This window comes from Oncorhynchus masou, unplaced genomic scaffold (assembly GCF_036934945.1).
Source record: "Oncorhynchus masou masou isolate Uvic2021 unplaced genomic scaffold, UVic_Omas_1.1 unplaced_scaffold_1368, whole genome shotgun sequence".
NCBI lineage: Eukaryota > Metazoa > Chordata > Actinopteri > Salmoniformes > Salmonidae > Oncorhynchus > Oncorhynchus masou.
Window position 1 is genome coordinate 102,581 of NW_027003584.1, and position 12,765 is coordinate 115,345.

Consider the following 12,765-nt stretch of genomic DNA (forward strand, 5'->3'; position numbering starts at 1 on the left):
TATGGTAGCCTAGTGGTTAGAGTGTAGAGGCGGTATGGTAGCCTAGTGGTTGTGAGTGTAGAGGCGGTAGGGTAGCCTAGTGGTTAGAGTGTAGAGGCGGTATGGTAGCCTAGTGATTAGAGTGTAGAGGTGGTATGGTAGCCTAGTGATTAGAGTGTAGAGGCGGTATGGTAGCCTAGTGGTTAGAGTGTAGAGGCGGTAGGGTAGCCTAGTGGTTAGAGTGTAGAGGCTGTATGGTAGCCTAGTGGTTAGAGTGTAGAGGCGGTAGGGTAGCCTCGTGGTTAGAGTGTAGAGGCTGTATGGTAGCCTGACAAGGTAAAAATCTGTCGCTCTGCCCTCTGAACAAGGAAGTTAACCCACTGTTCCTAGGCTGTCATTGTAAATAATAATTTGTTCTTAACTGACTAGTTAAATAAACATATACAGACCGTGGGCTCTGGATAGAAGTGTCTGCTAAATAGTATATTACATGTGATCCAGGCTGCGGCCCAAAACGACACCCTGCTCCCTATACAGCTCCTTTTTAAATAAGTACTACAACCTATTCCCTATGTAGTGTACTGAAAGAATAGTACTACAACCTATTCCCTATGTAGTGTACTGAATGAATAGTACTACAACCTATTCCCTATGTAGTGTACTGAAAGGGGAGCCACGCGGACAGACTTACTTGGCGTTTCTATGTATCGTGGGCCTTGATGAAGTCCCCTGTTGTTTGTAGAGTAGACCCAACTCATACAGGGTGAAGGGGATCAGGTAGTGGTCAAATCTGATTCTCCGCTCACTAAGGGAATATATATAACGACACATATATGTATGTGTATGTGTATATGTATATGTATATATATATATATATATATATATATATATATATATGAGAGAGAGACAGAGAGAAAGAGAGGGGGTTAGCAGAGAGACAGACAGAGAGAGAGAGGGTTAGCAGAGAGAGAGAGAGACAGAGACAGAGACAGAGACAGAGACAGAGAGAGAGAGAGAGAGAGAGAGAAGGACGGGTATGGAGAGGAGGGGCATCACATACTGAGACAGAGAGGTGCTGTTTTGCTCTTTATCAAAGATTTACGTGTTTTCTTTCGGGGCGCGTCTCGGGTCAAATAAATAAAGTAGGACAGGCCAATAATACCTGCCTTGGTGAGGGCTGTATTTGGGGCTGCTGAACCAAACACCTGGACAGAACCTGTGTGGGCGTGTCATACCTGGACAGAACCTGTGTGAAGCATAGCTCGGCCTGCAGTAGTCTTCCCAGGTGTTTAAGACAGAGGCCTTTTAACATCTGAACTAGACACTGGTCATCAGGGTGGTACTCTGATGGACCTGGGGGGGGGAGATGGCAGCAGTCAAGTTTTAGACTGATCCAATGAACCATTTCTGGTCAAAATGTTGTATCAAGAATGCCCAAATCTGTCTAATTGCTTTATTAAAACATTTTAAAGTTCATAACTGTACACTCTCCTCAACAATAGCATGGCATTTATCACTGTAACACCTACTGTTAATTGGACAGTGCAGTTTGATTAAGTTAAGATGAATGAACCATTTAATTTCTGTTCAAAATGTTGTATCAACAGTGCCCAAATGTGCCTAACTGGTCAGTATATACATTTTCAAGTAAATGACTGTAAACTCTCCTCAAACAATCAATGGCATTTATCACTGTAACAGCTACTGTAAATTGGACAGTTGATTAACAAGAAGTTAAGCTTTCTGCCCGAATAAGACATGTCTATGTCCTGGGAAATGTTCTTGTTACTTACAACCTCATGCTAATCACATGCTAATCACATGCTAATCACATGCTAATCACGTTTGCTCAACCATCCCGCAGGGGGACCCAGCGATCCTGAGGAAGTTTTAAAGATGAGTTGTGAATGTGTGTGTGTGTTTACTGGGATCGTGCGTGTGTGTGTGTTTACTGGGATCGTGCGTGTGTGTGTGTACTGGGGTCGTGTGTGTGTGTGTGTGTGTGTACTGGGGTTGTGTGTGTGTGTGTGTGTGTTTACTGGGGTCGTTGCGTAGCTCCTCCTCTGTCTTCTCTATGGTGATGAGGAGACTCTCTGTGGTGTCTGCTCTCTTTCCCTACAATGGTGAAACCATTCCATACGTACATCATCTCCTACACACACACACACACAGAGGGGGGGGGGCGATCAGAATGGAAAAAAGTGTGTGTCTGTGTGTGTGTGTCTATCTGTGGGTGTGTCTGCGTGTGTGTGAATCTGCGTGTATATATGTGTGTGTGTGTATATCTGTGCGTGTGTGTGTGTGTGTGTGTGTGCATATCTGTGTGTGTGTGTCTGTGTGCATATCTGTGTGAGTGTGTGTGTGTGTGTGTGTGTGTGTGTGTGTGTGTGTGTGTGTGTGTGTGTGTGTGTGTGTGTGTGTGTGTGAATCTGTGTGTGTGTATATCTGTGTGTGTGTATATCTGTGTGCATATCTGTGTGTGTGTATATCTGTGTGTGTGTATATCTGTGTGTGTGTCTGTGTGAATCTGTCTGTGTGTCTGTATATCTGTATATCTGTGTGTGTGTGTGTGTGTGTGTGTGTGTGTGTATATCTGTGTGTGTGTGTGTGTATATCTGTGTGTGTGTGTGTCTGTGTGTGTCTGTGTGTCTGTGTGTGTGTGTATATCTGTGTCTGTGTGTGTGTGTGTGTATATCTGTGTCTGTGTGTGTCTGTGTGTGTGTGTGTGTATATCTGTGTGTGTGTGTGTGTGTCTGTGTGTGTGTGTGTATATCTGTGTGTGTGTGTGTGTCTGTGTGTGTGTGTGTATATCTGTGTGTGTGTGTGTGTGTCTGTGTGTGTATATCTGTGTGTGTGTGTGTGTGTCTGTGTGTGTGTGTGTATATCTGTGTGTGTGTGTGTGTGTGTCTGTGTGTGTGTGTGTATATCTGTGTGTGTGTGTGTGTGTGTGTGTGTGTGTGTGTGTGTGTGTATATCTGTGTGTGTGTGTGTGTGTCTGTGTGTGTGTGTGTATATCTGTGCGTGTGTGTGTGTATATCTGTGCGTGTGTGTGTCTGTGTGTGTATATCTGTGTGTGTGTGTGTCTGTGTGTGTGTCTGTGTGTGTATATCTGTGTGTGTGTGTGTCTGTGTGTGTATATCTGTGTGTGTGTGTGTATCTGTGTGTGTGTGTGTCTGTGTGTGTGTGTATCTGTGTGTGTGTGTGTGTATCTGTGTGTGTGTCTGTGTGTCTATATCTGTGTGTGTATATCTGTGTGTGTGTGTCTGTGTGTGTGTGTATATCTGTGGGTGTGTCTGTGTGTGTGTGTGAATCTGCGTGTATATATGTGTGTGTGCATATCTGTGCGTGTGTGTGTGTGGGTGTGTGTGCATATCTGTGTGTGTGTGTCTGTGTGCATATCTGTGTGAGTGTGTGTGTGTGTGTGTGTGTGTGTGTGTGTGTGTGTGTGTGTGTGTGTGTGAATCTGTGTGTGTGTATATCTGTGTGTGTGTCTGTGTGCATATCTGTGTGTGTGTGTCTGTGTATATCTGTGTGTGTATCTGTGTGTGTGTCTGTGTGTTACCAGTGCTGGGACCACCAGTTTAACAGGGTTTCTGGCGTTGTATCTTCGTGATTTCCTCACTGCAAACTTCTCAGTAGGTATGGACTTCCTGCTAGTCTCTGCTTCAGCCCCTCTACCTGCCTACACACACACACACACACACACACACACACACCATATTCATAGCCAGAGCCATTCTACCTATGCCCGGCCAGTGAGCTGCTATGAATGTTTTATGACATACAATGAGCTGTTATGAACGCCGTCTGTGAACAGTTGTAAGCTCACCTGAACAGCTCGACCACGTTCTCTCCAGTCTTCTTGAGCTCCTCTTCAGGCAACATAGAGAGGATAGCAGCCTTCTGGTAGACATATATGGCCTATACACACAGGGGTTAGAGGTCAGGGTGTGTCCCTCTCCAGGGTGTGTATGTGTCCCTCCCTCCCTCTTGGACCAGCGACTCTCCTTACAGAGACACACAGGGGTCAGGGGTCAGGGGGTGTCGACCTACCTTGGACCAGCGACTCTCCTTACAGAGACACACAGGGGTCAGGGGGTGTCGACCTACCTTGGACCAGCGACTCTCCTTACAGAGACACACAGGGGTCAGGGTGTGTCTACCTACCTTGGACCAGCGACTCTCCTTACAGAGACACACAGGGATCAGGGGTCAGGGTGTGTCTACCTAGCTTGGACCAGCGACTCTCCTTACAGAGACACACAGGTGTCAGGGGTCAGGGTGTGTCTACCTACCTTGGACCAGCGACTCTCCTTACAGAGCAGGTCAGCGTATCTGTATGCCTGCAGCCAGTCCTGAGTGAAGGTGTGACTCACATTAACTCCCAGTAACACAGGTGGTGAATCTGTCTCCACTGAGACTGGGCTAAGATACACTCCTCAAACTTTAACTGGGCCTGAGGGGGGGGGTGGAGAGGGAGGTTGAAAGAGTTTGAGAGCGAAAGAGGGAGGTAGAGAGAGACAGGTCTTATGTCCTGTCGTGATGATTGAAGTTACTATGTACAGAATCAGTCAAAAGTTTGGACACACCTACTCATTCCAGGGTTTTTCTTTATTTTTGACTATTTTCTACATTGTAGAATAATAGTGAAGACATCAAAACTATGAAATAACACACATGGAATCATGTAGTAGAAGTGTTAGTTAAATTAAAATATGTTTTATATTTCAGATTCTTCAAAGTAGCCACACTTTGCCTTGATGACAGCTTTGCACACACTTGGCATTCTCTCAACCAGCTTCATGAGGTAGTCACCTGGAATGCATTTCAATTAACAGGTGTGCCTTGTTAAAAAGTACATTTGTGGAATTTCTTTCCTTCTTAATGTGTTTACGCCAATCAGTTGTGCTGTGACAAGGTAGGGTTGGTATACAGAAGATAGGCCTATTTGGTAAAAGACCAAAGTCCATATTATGGCAAGAACAGCTCAATTATGCAAAGAGAAAAGACAGTCCATCATTACTTTAAGACATGAAAGTCAGTCAATCTGGAAAATTTAAAAAATGTTAAAAGTTTCTTCAAGTGCAGTCGCAAAAACCATCAAGCGCAATGATGAAACTGGCTCTCATGAGGACCGCAACAGGAATGGAAAACCCAGAGTTACCTCTGCTGCAGAGGATAAGTTCATTAGAGTTACCAGCCTCAGATTGCAGCCCAAATAAATGCTTCAAAGAGTATTTATGTTCAAGTAACAGACACATCTCAACATCAACTGTTCAGAGGAGACAGGCCTGCGTGAATCAGGCCTTCATGGTTGAATTGCTGCAAAGAAACCACTACTAAAGGACACCAATAATAAGAAGAGACTTGCTTGGGCCAAGAAACATTAGCAGTGGACATTAGACCAGTGGAAATCTGTCCTTTGGTCTGATGAGTCCAAATTTGAGATTTTTAGTTTCAATCACCGTGTCTTTGTGAGACGCAGAGTAGGTGAACGGGTGATCTCTGCATATGTGGTTCCCACCGTGAAGCATGGAGGAGGAAGTGTTATGGTGTGGGGGTTATTTGCTGGTGACACTGTCTGTGATTTATTTAGAATTCAAGGCACACTTAACCAGCATGGCTACCAGAGCATTCTGCAGTGATACGCCATCCCATCTGGTTTGGGCTTAGTGGGACTATAATTTGTTTTTCAACAGGACAATGACCCAACACACCTCCAGACTGCGTAAGGGCTATTTGACCAAGGAGAGTGATTGAGTGCTGCACCAGATGACCTGGCCTCCACAATCACCCGACCTCAACCCATTTGAGATGGTTTGGGATGAGTTGGACCGCAGAGTGAAGGAAAAGCAGCCAACAAGTGCTCTGCATGTGTGGAAACTCCTTCAAGACTTTTGGAAAAACATTCCATGTCAAGTTGGTTGAGAGAATGCCAAGAGTGTACAAAGCTGTCATCAAGGCAAAGGGTAGATACTTTGAAGAATCTCAAATATATATAATACTTGTTTGGTTACTACATGAATCCATGTATGTTTTTTAAATAGTTTTGATGTCTTCACTATTACTCTACAATGTAGAAAATAGTCAAAATGAAGAAAAACCCTTGAATGAGTAGATGTGTCCAAACCTTTGACAGGTACTGTATATAACATTTGTATTGGAATGCACATTAAAAAATATTTGTTGAAGTTTTATTTGAAGTTTCACACACCTTCTCGAAGTTTCCTCTGAGCACAGCAATCCGAGCAGAATAAAACAGAATGATAGAACCCTAGGAGAGAAACACTCCCATCAGTACTCTACCATACAGAATGATAGAACCCTAGGAGAGAAACACTCCCATCAGTACTCTACCATACAGAATGATAGAACCCTAGGAGAGAAACACTCCCATCAGTACTCTACCATACAGAATGATAGAACCCTAAGAGAGAAACACTCCCATCAGTACTCTACCATACAGAATGATAGAACCCTAGGAGAGAAACACTCCCATCAGTACTCTACCATACAGAATGATAGAACCCTAGGAGAGAAACACTCCCATCAGTACTCTACCATACAGAATGATAGAACCCTAGGAGAGAAACACTCTCATCAGTACTCTACCATACAGAATGATAGAACCCTAGGAGAGAAACACTCCCATCAGTACTCTACCATACAGAATGATAGAACCCTGGGAGAGAAACACTCCCATCAGTACTCTACCATACAGAATGATAGAACCCTAGGAGAGAAACACTCCCATCAGTACTCTACCATACAGAATGATAGAACCCTAGGAGAGAAACACTCCCATCAGTACTCTACCATACAGAATGATAGAACCCTAGGAGAGAAACACTCCCATCAGTACTCTACCATACAGAATGATAGAACCCTAGGAGAGAAACACTCCCATCAGTACTCTACCATACAGAATGATAGAACCCTAGGAGAGAAACACTCTCATCAGTACTCTACCATACAGAATGATAGAACCCTAGGAGAGAAACACTCTCATACCATACAGGGTGTGTGTGTGTGTGTGTGTGTGTGTGTGTGTGTGTGTGTGTGTGTGTGTGTGTGTGTGTGTGCGTGTGCGAGATACTTACATTAGGGAACTTCTCAAGGTAAGGTCCCAGTAAGGCTTCTGCCTCTACAAGGTTTCCTTCTCCAGTACCTGGAACAACCATAACACAACCATCACACAACCATCCCACCATACATCCCACCACAACCACCATACAACCACCACATCCATCATCCCACCACAACACCATGCTAACACAACCACCAACTAACCATCATCAAACAATGCTGTGACAAGGTTACCATAACACAACCATCATACAACCACCATTCAACAATGTTACAACCACCATACAACCATGTTACAACCACCATACAACCATGTTACAACCACCATACAACCATGTTACAACCACCATACAAACACCATACAACCAGAATGCAACCACCATACAACCAGAATGCAACCACCATACAACCATGTTACAACCACCATACAACCATGTTACAACCACCCTACAACCATGTTACAACCACCATACAACCATGTTACAACCACCATACAACCATGTTACAACCACCATACAACCATGTTACAACCACCATACAACCATGTTACCAGAATACAACCATGATAGAACCAGAATACAACCATGATAGAACCATGATAGAACCAGAATACAACCATGATAGAACCATGATAGAACCAGAATACAACAATGATAGAACCAGAATACAACCATGATAGAACCAAAATACAACCACCATAGAACCAGAATACAACCATGATAGAACCATGATAGAACCAGAATACAGCCATGATAGAACCAGAATACAACCACCATAGAACCATGATAGAACAGAATACAACTACCATAGAACCATGATAGAACCAGAATACAGCCACCATAGAACCATGACAGAACCATGATAGAACCATCACAAATAACCACAACCACCAAACAAATATCACAAAATTACTAACCTTCTCCAAAACCTGGAACACACAACAATCGTCATTCAACCATCACACAACATTTACACAACTATTAACCAGTGTGTGTGTGTGTGTGTGTGTGTGTCCCTACCCAGTATGAGTGTAACGTAGGTATGGTACAGCAGCAACGTTAACACACTGAGGACAGCTCTGAGACCGTGGCTAGCTGCTCCTTCTCTCAGCTGAGACAGACCAAAGTCCTACAAGACACAATACATAGCATTCTTAACAGTTCATAGCTCCTTATAACAGCTATTACAAGTTATTTTTAAAATGTATTTTTTCTTTACTTAACTAGGCAAGTCAGTAAAGAACAAATTCTTATTTACAATGACAGCCTAACTGGGAAGAGTGGGTTAACTGCCTTGTTCAGGGAACAGTGGGTTAACTGCCTTGTTCAGGGGAACAGTGGGTTAACTGCCTTGTTCAGGGAACAGTGGGTTAACTGCCTTGTTCAGGGGAACAGTGGGTTAACTGCCTTGTTCAGGGGAACAGTGGGTTAACTGCCTTGTTCAGGGAACAGTGGGTTAACTGCCTTGTTCAGGGGCAGAAAGACAGATTTTTTTTTTACCTTGTCAGCTCGGGGATTCGATCTTACAACCTTTCGGATACTAGTCCAACGCTCTAACCAAAAGGCTAATTAACGCCCACCAGCATTCATTATATAAGCAGTCATAGCAGTTCATTGCTGAGCCATTAAACTCACTCTGTTGCCAGAGAAGCCGATGACTTCCAGCAACCTGAGGATCCTCTGAGGAAGGAGGGACAGCATCTGAGAGAGAGACAACTTGTTAAAACCAAGCTGCATTTATTTATACATCTCGCACACACACACACACACACACACACACACACACACACACACACACACACACACGTCTTTCTTACCAGGTTGAAGGATCCGATACCCAGTCTCACTCCTCCTTCGAACTGCCTGAATGATTCACTGCTATGGTCCTGAGTCACATTCAGAATATTCTGACATTCCCTACAGGAAGAGAGCACAGGATGTTATGTCATAAGTACTGTCACCTAGTCAGTTATACCCATACTAGACCAATCTACTAGTCCCCCAGCCAGTTATACCCATCTACTAGTCCCCCAGCCAGTTATACCTATCTACTAGTCCCCCAGTCAGTTATACCTACACTAGACCAATCTACTAGTCCCCCAGTCAGTTATACCCATACTAGACCAATCTACTAGTCCGCCAGCCAGTTATACCCATCTACTAGTCCCCCAGCCAGTTATACCCATCTACTAGTCCCCCAGTCAGTTATACCTACACTAGACCAATCTACTAGTCCCCCAGCCAGTTATACCGACACTAGACCAATCTACTAGTCCCCCAGCCAGTTATACCTACACTAGACCAATCTACTAGTCTCCAAGTCAGTTATACCCATCTACTAGTCCCCCAGCCAGTTATATCCGTCTACTAGTCCCCCAGCCAGTTATACCCATCTACTAGTCCCCCAGCCAGTTATATCCATCTACTAGTCCCCCAGCCAGTTATACCCATCTACTAGTCCTCCAGCCAGTTATACCCATCTACTAGTCCCCCAGCCAGTTATATCCATCTACTAGTCCCCCAGCCAGTTATACCCATCTACTAGTCCTCCAGCCAGTTATACCCATCTACTAGTCCCCCAGCCAGTTATATCCATCTACTAGTCCCCCAGCCAGTTATACCCATCTACTAGTCCCCCAGCCAGTTATACCCATCTACTAGTCCCCCAGCCAGTTATATCCATCTACTAGTCCCCCAGCCAGTTATATCCATCTACTAGTCCCCCAGCCAGTTATATCCATCTACTAGTCCCCCAGCCAGTTATATCCATCTACTAGTCCCCCAGCCAGTTATACCAATCTACTAGTACCCAGCCAGTTATACCAATCTACTAGTCCCCCAGCCAGTTATATCCATCTACTAGTCCCCCAGCCAGTTATATCCATCTACTAGTACCCAGCCAGTTATACCCATCTACTAGTCCCCCAGCCAGTTATACCCATCTACTAGTCCCCAGCCAGTTATACCCATCTACTAGTCCCCCAGCCAGTTATACCCATCTACTAGTCCCCCAGCCAGTTATACCCATCTACTAGTCCCCCAGCCAGTTATATCCATCTACTAGTCCCCCAGCCAGTTATACCCATCTACTAGTCCTCCAGCCAGTTATACCCATCTACTAGTCCCCCAGCCAGTTATATCCATCTACTAGTCCCCCAGCCAGTTATATCCATCTACTAGTCCCCCAGCCAGTTATACCCATCTACTAGTCCCCCAGCCAGTTATATCCATCTACTAGTCCCCCAGCCAGTTATACCCATCTACTAGTCCCCCAGCCAGTTATATCCATCTACTAGTCCCCCAGCCAGTTATACCCATCTACTAGTCCCCCAGCCAGTTATATCCATCTACTAGTCCCCCAGCCAGTTATACCCATCTACTAGTCCCCCAGCCAGTTATACCAATCTACTAGTCCCCCAGCCAGTTATACCCATCTACTAGTCCCCCAGCCAGTTATATCCATCTACTAGTCCCCCAGCCAGTTATACCCATCTACTAGTCCCCCAGCCAGTTATATCCATCTACTAGTCCCCCAGCCAGTTATATCCATCTACTAGTCCCCAGCCAGTTATACCCATCTACTAGTCTCCCAGCCAGTTATACCCATCTACTAGTACCCAGCCAGTTATATCCATCTACTAGTCCCCCAGCCAGTTATACCCATCTACTAGTCCCCCAGCCAGTTATACCAATCTACTAGTCCCCCAGCCAGTTATACCATCTACTAGTCCCCCAGCCAGTTATATCCATCTACTAAAGTCCCCCAGCCAGTTATACCCATCTACTAGTCCCCCAGCCAGTTATATCCATCTACTAGTCCCCCAGCCAGTTATATCCATCTACTAGTCCCCCAGCCAGTTATACCATCTACTAGTCTCCCAGCCAGTTATACCCATCTACTAGTACCCAGCCAGTTATATCCATCTACTAGTCCCCAGCCAGTTATACCCATCTACTAGTCCCCCAGCCAGTTATACCAATCTACTAGTACCCAGCCAGTTATATCCATCTACTAGTCCCCCAGCCAGTTATACCCATCTACTAGTCTCCCAGCCAGTTATACCCATCTACTAGTCCCCAGCCAGTTATACCCATCTACTAGTCCCCAGCCAGTTATACCAATCTACTAGTACCCAGCCAGTTATATCCATCTACTAGTCCCCCAGCCAGTTATATCCATCTACTAGTCCCCAGCCAGTTATACCCATCTACTAGTCCCCCAGCCAGTTATACCCATCTACTAGTCCCCCAGCCAGTTATACCATCTACTAGTACCCAGCCAGTTATACCCATCTACTAGTCCCCCAGCCAGTTATATCCATCTACTAGTCCCCCAGCCAGTTATACCCATCTACTAGTCCCCCAGCCAGTTATACCCATCTACTAGTCCCCCAGCCAGTTATATCCATCTACTAGTCCCCCAGCCAGTTATACCTACACTAGACCAATCTACTAGTCCGCCAGCCAGTTATACCCATCTACTAGTCCCCCAGCCAGTTATATCCATCTACTAGTCCCCCAGCCAGTTATACCCATCTACTAGTCCCCCAGCCAGTTATACCCATCTACTAGTCCCCAGCCAGTTATATCCATACTCAACCTATTCTATCTGATTCAACAAGTCCAGTTATTCCAACTCGGACTGATTTGGGGAACACTGACTTGTAAATCTGAAAACTTGTGCGTATTTTGATCCCTCCTTTGATAAAGCTGATCATGTTTTCATCCTGTTGAAAGAAGAAGGGAGAGAAACAAGTCAATGAATTAAGACAAGAAAACAGTATTAGCGTTAGCATACTCTACCTGTGTAGATTAGCTTAGCATACTCTACCTGTGTAGATTAGCGTTAGCATGGCTCTACCTGTGTAGATTAGCGTTAGCATACTCTACCTGTGTAGATTAGCGTTAGGATACTCTACCGGTGTAGATTAGCGTTAGGATACTCTACCGGTGTAGATTAGCGTTAGCATACTCTACCTGTGTAGATTAGCGTTAGCAAACTCTACCTGTGTAGATTAGCGTTAGCATACTCTACCTGTGTAGATTAGCGTTAGCAAACTCTACCTGTGTAGATTAGCGTTAGCATACTCTACCTGTGTAGATTAGCGTTAGGATACTCTACCTGTGTAGATTAGCGTTAGCATACTCTACCTGTGTAGATTAGCGTTAGCATACTCTACCTGTGTAGATTAGCGTTAGCATACTCTACCTGTGTAGATTAGCGTTAGCATACTCTACCTGTGTAGATTAGCGTTAGGATATTTTACCTGTACAAAGGTGAGCGTGGCTTTTTGCAGTAGGCACTCAGCATAGCAGATCTCTGCATGCATCTCCTCTGAAGACATACACAGATACGTTATAGTGAAAACACACAAACACACAACCACACAACCACAAAAAACACACAACCACATAAACACAAACAAACACACACACACAACCACACATATTCCATGTTGGTCATTTAGCAGAGAGACTTCCAGTTAGTTGCTGATCTAAATAAGGTAGGTGAGACAAACACACAGAAAGCCTTCCTCAAAACAACATCAATGGTAGAGAGGACAGTTCAACAGAGACAACACTAGTCTGAGGTGGTCAGGTGAACACTAGTCTGAAGTGGTCAGGTCAACACTAGTCTGAGGTGGTCAGGTCAACACTAGTCTGAGGTGGTCAGGTCAACACTAGTCTGAGGTGGTCAGGT

The 12,765-nt window shown here is 44.8% G+C and overlaps 1 pseudogene; it reads right to left on the reverse strand.

Annotated features, from left to right (window-relative positions):
- Nucleotides 1–666: 666 nt before the first annotated feature.
- LOC135530529 (tetratricopeptide repeat protein 39B-like) lies at nucleotides 667–12,395 on the reverse strand (annotated as a pseudogene).
- Between the last annotated feature and the right edge of the window lie 370 nt (nucleotides 12,396–12,765).